Consider the following 8,161-nt stretch of genomic DNA (forward strand, 5'->3'; position numbering starts at 1 on the left):
AGTGCTCAATAAACATTAGCTGTTAGTATTAACAGGAATCCGCCTGTCTCTGTATAAAGCTTCTAACTATTTTCAAAGTCCTGTAGGGAAAAGAAGTTTCTTTTTTTTTTTTTTAATTTTTTTTCAACGTTTTTTATTTATTTTTGGGACAGAGAGAGACAGAGCATGAACGGGGGAGGGGCAGAGAGAGAGGGAGACACAGAATCGGAAACAGGCTCCAGGCTCCAAGCCATCAGCCCAGGGCCTGACGCGGGGCTCGAACTCACGGACCGCGAGATCGTGACCTGGCTGAAGTCGGACGCTTAACCGACTGCGCCACCCAGGCGCCCCAGGGAAAAGAAGTTTCTGAAGGAGTCATTTCCAACCTCGGGGAGTTTACAGTCTGCTGAGATGATGGATCAGAATCCCCCAACTTCCAGGCAGCTCCAGTCTGCTGAGTGGACAGAAGCGACCAAACATCTCTCTCCCAGCTTTCTAGGATGTCAAAGATTCTGTTTTATTGTCAAAACATGCCTGTCCCTACCCTACCTCCACAAACTGCATGGATTTCAATTCTTTATTTTGGAACATATGATCCTTTTCCAGGTGACTCAAGGCTGGCTTACTCTAATGAGTGGCGGCTACAGATACAGACACAGCACGTCCAAGGTGGCAAATGCAAACATTCAATGTTGAATATTCTATTAGCAAATCATATTGTGCCATTTTGGACCTGGGGCGGGGGGGGGGGGGGAATGGGTACTGTGGGGCTGGGGTCTTTAGGTTGCAAAGGAAAAGGGAGTCCTAGGGGACTTGAATGCACAAGAAATGGCCTCGGGCAAATCACTCAGCCTTTCTGAGCTTGTCAATTCACCTGTAAACTGGCTCCCAACACACCAGGCATCTCTCTCTTTCCCTTCTCTCTCTCCCTCCCTCTTTTTCTCTCTGCTGTCCTCCAGAATCTGTTTTGGCTGCACCCAGGGAAGCAGGATGAGCTTAGCTGGGGAGGAGGAGGGAGAAGATGGCCAGGGGTCTGGTCCCTGCCGGAACCTGAGGCCAGAAGCTGATGGAAACATTGATAAAAGTGTCTGTGCTATGTGAGCACAGGCAGAATAGCTGAAAAGCCCAGAGGCCTTTCTCCCCATCTCTGCATGGCACACGGTGCCGTCCTAGCATCCCCAAGACCACAAGCTTTGAGGTGCCTCCCTGGCGTGGATGTTGGTGTTCTCATAATGAGCACATTGGGGGCGTGTCACCACACCGGGTGGCATTGGTGACTAAGGGCATGTGGAGCCAGAACAGGAGAGAACAGCCTGTGTTGAGTGAATCTGCCTTTCGGGCTTCTGGGCACAGGTAAGAGCTGGAGAACACGGCTCAGGGGCTTTCTATCCTGTGTGAGTCCGCTGGGACTCACGTCAACCCAGGATGGGTATGGAATCCCACCACTGCTCCCGCGATCAGCCCCACTGTGGCCACCTGGTCTGAGCCACCATTGTCTGTCACCTGGATCCTGCAGCAGCCCCCTGCTTCCTCTTTTGCCCCCCACAGACTACTCTCGACACAGCAGCCAGATTTGTTAAAACCTAAGTCAGACGGAATGACTTCTCAGCTGCAGATTCTGCGGCAGATCAACATTTCATTCAGAATAAAAGCCAGAGTCCTTTCAGTGGCCACGAGGCCCACACATGTGCCTTTTCTGCCCCCATCTACCACTACTCTCCCCCTCACTCACTATGTTCCTGAACACTGGCTTTGTTTCTAGTCCCCAAACACACCACAGGGCCTTTGCACCTGCTTTTCTTCTCTTTCTGTTATACTCTTCTCCAAAATTTGCCCTTGGCTCACTTTTTGCCTTTATAATAAGAAATACATACATTTGGTCTTCATCCTCATTTCTGGCACAGAGCTCCTAAGACCCTTGGAATTTCCTAAGTAATGAGAGTGATACAGGTACCTTTTTTATGTTAATAAGGTGACTTTTGGACCCCTGCCTAAGGATGGGGGCTCAATGCCAGGAGAACCAACCGTGTGATTGAAGGGCTGGACTTTCAGTCCCACCTGTGACCTCCAGAGAGGATAGGCCAATCGCCAATGGCCAAAGAGTTGATCAATCGTGCCTATGTAGTGAGGCCTCTATAAAAACCCAAAAGAAGGGCTTCAGAAAACTGCCAGGTTGGTGAACATGTGGAGATTTAGGGAGCGTGGCATGCCCAGAAAGAGCATGCAAACTCCACACCCTCTCTCTATCCCTTGCCGTATGTATCGCTTCCATCTGGCTATTCCTGCTTATTATATCTATAATAATCCAGTGGTCTAGTAAGTAAAATGTTTCTCTGAGCCACTCTAGCAAATCACTCAAACCCAAGGAGGGGGCCAGTCCGTCGGAAGTAAGGGGAACAATCTGGAGTCAAAAGAAGGGGTGGGGGGGCAGTCTCATAGAACTAAACGTTTAACCTGTGGGATCTGATGCTACCTCATGATAGTGTCACAACTGAGTTGAATTCTCAGACACCCTTTCTGCTGTGTCCCCAGTATCTAGAACAGTGCCTGCCATATGCTGGGTGCTTAGTAAATGTTTGTGGAATGAATAAATGAATGTATGAATGAATACAGAAAGTGTGATCTTTTTTATCATCCACAGATTGATGAGGACTGACACATATGGGCTATGTGGCCTCATAGGGTCACCAGGAGCATCGGCTGGGCTAAGGTGTGTAAAATATCTAGCACATAGTAGGCACTCTGTCAGTGGCAACTATAATTATTGTTATTGCCATTGTTGTTGTTGCATTGTCTCTCCTCCCCTCTCTGATCCTGTCTCCTCTGCACAATATTCCCACCCGCTTTTGTCCCCCGATTTTGTTCTCAATGGGTCTCCTCTCCTCATTTATCAGCTCCTATCAGCCCTTCAATTTTCCTCTCTTGCTGCTACTCAGGGAAGCTGTCTAGCCCAGTGGGCCCCTGGGACCTCATTCTGTGTCTCCACTGGGTCTGCCTCACTCCCTGGAAAAGCGAATCATCGTGAATCACTTCCTCCCTGGGCCAAAAACCCAAAGCATCCTTGACAACATGCACCGGTGCTGGCTACCGACAGACCTTTTCAGATGGGACAAGCCTCAAATCAATTTTCATTTCTTCCAGGTGAGAGAAAAGGGCTGTTTGGTGACCCGGGGGGCCTCTGTGAATCTCCAGCAAGAAATCACTCTGGTTTCTACTTTTCTGCTTAGGTGAGCTGCGGGCCTTTCTGCAAACTCGGATCTTTCTCCAAATGATTCACAGAAACAAATGCTCCCTGGAGGCAGAGGCGGGCCCACGCCTATGTGCTGTGCTGGCATCCCTCAACATTATTAATTAAATTTGAGACAATATCAAAGTAGTGATAATAATCATTAAGGCTCATAAATACTAACCAGGTGCCAGGCCCTCGACTGGCTAATAGTAGTTTATTTAACCCTTAACACAACCCTTTGTGGGAGATACTCTCCCCACTTTATAGAGGAGGAAAATAAGGCACAGAGAGGTTCAGTAATTTGCCTAAGGTCACACAGCTCGTGAATGGAGAAGCCAGGATTTCGACTCAGGCAGTCTGGCTCCATTACTGAACACATACCATAGGGCCAGACATTGCTGGGTGCTGGGAATACAGAAAGGAACAACAGAAGACACAGTCTCCGCCTTCACAGAGTTTATGGTCTACCAGAAGGCAGGGGCATTAAACCATGAAATGTATAGCTACAGGTTGCAATGAGGCCAGGAAAGGAAAAGAGTGTGACAATCCCTTTGGATTCCTCTTGGAATAAATGCTATCTTTAGAATTCACTTTCACCAGGGCCCACTGGTGAAAGTCAGTGGGACTCAAAGAAGTCAAGGGACTTGCTCAAGGTTCTCTGCCAGCAACAGCCAGAGCCAGGACTGAACTCGGTGGAGTCTGATTCTTTCTTCCGCATTGTAGATCCAATTTCTCAACCTCAGCCCCATTGACATCTTAGGTCACATAATTCTCCATTTGGGGGACTGTCCTATGCACTATAGGATGTTGAGCAGCAACCCAGGCCTCCACCCAATAGATGTCAGTAGCGGGCCCTCTCCAGCTGTGATGGCTGAAGATGCCTCCGAACATTTCCCAGTGTGGGGGGTGAGGGATCAGTCCTGTTCAAAAGCCATGGCAATGGATGCCCACCCATCCCCATCCCCAGGCTTATTCATCTCTGACTACCTAACACCCAGCACGGTATCTGGCCCATAACTGGTGCTCAACTAAAGTTTGTTAAATATAAGGAAGGAAGTGAGACAGGGAGAGGAAGAAAGGGACGGAAGGAGGAAAGTTCGCCCAGTATGCGTACTACTGAAAGTCTGTAGATAAGTCAACCCAAATTGATTTTGTAACCCAAATTCTATTTGCAGTACCCTGGGGGAAAGACAAGGTTTTAGGGAATCTTGTGAGAAATTCTTACATAAAATGAGCAGTCTTTCTGTGATAGGATTCAGGGGACACATACAACCACACACACACACACACACACACGTAAAACTCTTCTGCAGATTTGGCTTTTCTGCATGGTTTACCCAGAGAATACCACCCTTGGCTCAAAGTGGGACGAACCAAGCTACGGTTGCTCTTTTCCATGGGAATTCAATTACCCATTTGGCAAAACACCCCAGGGCTCCTCCAAACTCCTTCACAGAACAGTATTTATCAGCGATTGACTGTTATTATGACCAAGAGGGTCCCAGCTGGCTTTTCACCACCCAGTTTCTCCCACTTTCAGCCTTGCGGGATAGGGCTGACAATACCATAATCTCAGCTCAGAATTTCCCTGGCCTCAAGGACAGCTTTTCTGTTTGTATGTTTCAATCAACAGAAGCTCCAGTGTTTCCAGGGCAGATGTTTCCTGTCTGTTCTCTCTGTGTCCTGAGCAGAAAGGCCCGTTAAGGCTGCACTGTTGGACAAGCCTTTCAATCAAAGTTTTTATTCCTGGATATGAGTGATGGACAACAGGAAAGGGAGTTCTGGATGTGAAATCCAGGCAGGAGAGAATTGTGCAACCAACTGTCTTCTGTGTGCTTCCAAATGAGACCAAGATATGTCCTTGTATCGGGCGCCTGATGACAAGCAGGGCATATGGGAACCACTTACATCCAACCTTCAACACTCAGAAGTGGAGTGACTCTGAGATCATGGAAAATGCGTATATATTGGCCTCTGCCCCTGGCTCCTGACACAAGGGTCCTAAAACCGTTGCAATTTCCTAAGTGCTAACAGCACCAGGAGCATCTTTTGCTCTAATAAGGTGACTCTGGATGGGCTCCTGGATGGCGGCTGGTCCCCAGAAAGACCAAGCCATGATTAGAAGCTTAGAATTTTTAGCCCCAACCCCTCATTGTCTAGCAAAGGGAGAGGATCTGGAAATGGAGTTGATGATCAATCATTAACTGCGTGCCTGCGTGAGGAAGCCTCCAAAAAATCCCATGGGTCTCGGGGAGCTTCCAGGTTGGAAGGATGGGTTTCCAGACGTGAACCTATCACACACTGGGGTGATGCAACTCAACCCCACAGGAACAGAAGTTCCTGTGCTTAGAACGCTCGCCACCTCGCCCTGCGTCTCTCTTCATCTGGCTTTTCATGTAGCACCCTTTATCATGTCCTTTCATGAGCTGGTAAATGTGTTTCCCCAAGTTCTGGGAGCCGCTCTATCAACTTAATCGCACCTGAGGAGGGGGGCATGGGCTGTACTACTTACAGCCAAGCCCAGCAGAGATCGTGGGTAACCTGGGGACCTACTATTTGTGGTCAGCATCTGAAATAGGTTGGGGACAGTCTCCTGGGACTGCACCCTTAACCTGTGGGATCTGACACCAAGTCTAGGTAGTTGCGTTACAATTGAGTTAAATCCCAGACACCCCACCAGTGTCATAGAGAAATGCTTGGCATGGGGAAAAACCTCCACACATTTGGTGACCAACAGTGTCTGAGGTGAAGTGCTCTGTGTGGGTAGTAAAAGAAACACACAGGAGGCAAAAACCGGGTTTGTCTTAAGGAAGTGATTTTGGAGGAGCTATTATAGGTCTCTGGGTCACAGTGCCATCGTTTGCAAAATAGAGGTGCTAATATTACCTACCTTCTAGGTATCTAGGTGTCTTGTTAGCCAGTTCCAGGCACTGTAGGCATAAGCGATTGTTAAGGAGAAGAATTGGAATCCTGGAAAAAGCAGTGTGGCCAGGGAGGGGGAAGTGGTAGGTAGTCACAGTGATTTGATTTGTGATGTAAGAATTCACTTGTGCCACCTTAAACCTGAGTCAACTTGACTTAGAAGTTTAGAAGGGTGTGGCGCCTTCAACAAAATACCTGAAACTTGCATTCATACTACTTCCCATGACAACGCTGGAATTCCTATGCACTCAAGACAATGCCAAGTAGCAGATCACTTCCTTTACTATCTGGAGCTTGGGCTTTATGTTCCGAATGGGCACGGACAGGAAGTTCCTGGCTCAGAATGACGGTCACCAGTTTTCCAGTGTTGTTTTTAAGAACAGAGCTAGTAGAGAAGTGTGAAGGATAGTTGGATAATTCTTCAGGTTTCTAGAGAAGCCTGGTGTTTATGGCATCAGATGTGAGACCAAAACCTGAATTTGTATCTTAGTCCCAAAAGTCAGAGTCTGCGTGACTTTGGACGCACCTCCTAACCTCTCCGAGATACCGTGTCATGGATACTTTGTTTTCTTTCTCCAGATCACTTCTCCCTTGTCCACCAAAGCACTCAGCATCTTTTTGTAACTTCACCCCCTCTATCTTCAGCTCTGTTGTTTCCAATGAGATTGATCCCACTCTCAGCTCTACCGTGGGCCCTGATTGGCTTGAGTCAATGAGTGCATACTACCTGTCCACCTACTATGATCGACTGATGCATAGACCTCTGACCCAGTTCCCACCAATAGGACATGAGCAGAGGTTTTCTGAGGGTTGGGGGGCAGACAAGTGCTCTGCCCTGCAGGAGACTTACCAGAAGAACTCATTTGTGTCCCTTTTGGGCATTGCCATGTGAGGATATGAGAATGAGAGGCTGCAATGAATCAACTTGAGAAAGAAGCCAGCAAGGCAGCAAAGAGAGTCATCCAGAAAAAAGAAAGAGCCTTAATGACAGCATGAGTCCCTGGATCAAACCATTCTTGAATCAGACTATCCCAGGGCAATTCAGTTATATGAGCCAGCAATCTTCCCATCCCCACTCCCCAGTGTCTTTCTTCCCCAAGCTAGTGTAGGTTGGACTTTTCTGTTGCCCACAACCACAATATTCTCAACTAGTACACTCTGTTTTCTCTGCCTTACTCCCTCCCCAAATTTCTGGAAGAACAAAATAAGATAATAAGGTATGTGAAAATGACAGGTAAACTGTAAAGCACCAGTACCAATGAGATGTGACGAAAATCAGAATAATTAATGACCCTGCCTCAAGGACTTCCTAGCCCGGGATAATCCAATTTGCTGCAGATGTGGAATATTTCCTTCCATTACTCTGAAATATATTAGTTTCATTATGTTGAAATTATTAGATCACACATTGATAATGGTGTTTAATGGGGCTAACAGTATTATTCTCCCGTAAACAGAAATGTATATAACAGAAATTAACAATTCTGTTAAGGCTTCTTCTATTCACGGTTACTAACCACAGCCCAGCTCTTAGCGGTCTGAGTCCACTCTGTGTAGAGTCTGCATGAAAATGGACACCCCATCCCCGAGGAGAGAAACATGAAGCCTCCACTTTTGCATCAACTGCCAGTTCGCAGCCTTGTCTGAACAAGACAGCATGACGCTGTTCCAGCTCTGCCACCGAATCTCTCTGTGACCTTGGGCACGTCACTTAACCTCTGTAGACCTCAGTTCCCCATCTACAGAATAAGGCAGTCAGACTTACCAGAGATTTTTAACTTTTGGTGAACGCCTGTGAGAAGCTGCTAAGAATTCTGGGTCTTCTCCAGAGGAATGCACTCCTACTTTTTATAGCTGGAATAGCGTATAACTTCTTGCAGAAGGCCCATAGAAAGCCTAATAAGCTTTTCCCTTTTCATGAAGCCAAACCAACAAGAAACCTAGATTAAATGACCTCTAAGGGCCCTTTGAGCTCTATATATTAAGTGTCCATAATTCCATGAGTCCCTGGAAGTAACACAGTCATATTTG

The 8,161-nt window shown here is 47.3% G+C and overlaps 1 long non-coding RNA gene across 1 annotated transcript; it reads left to right on the forward strand.

The window, feature by feature from the left end:
• The first annotated feature begins 1,261 nt into the window (after positions 1 to 1,261).
• LOC147575332 (uncharacterized) lies at positions 1,262 to 3,346 on the forward strand. Its single transcript, XR_015242702.1, has 4 exons — positions 1,262 to 1,332; positions 2,621 to 2,689; positions 2,916 to 3,120; positions 3,207 to 3,346. It is a non-coding gene; the product is annotated as an uncharacterized LOC147575332 (long non-coding RNA).
• The last annotated feature ends 4,815 nt before the right edge of the window (positions 3,347 to 8,161 follow it).

Source organism: Puma concolor, chromosome D3 (genome assembly GCF_028749965.1).
Source record: "Puma concolor isolate L17-30 chromosome D3, mPumCon1.1.hap2, whole genome shotgun sequence".
Classification (NCBI taxonomy): domain Eukaryota; kingdom Metazoa; phylum Chordata; class Mammalia; order Carnivora; family Felidae; genus Puma; species Puma concolor.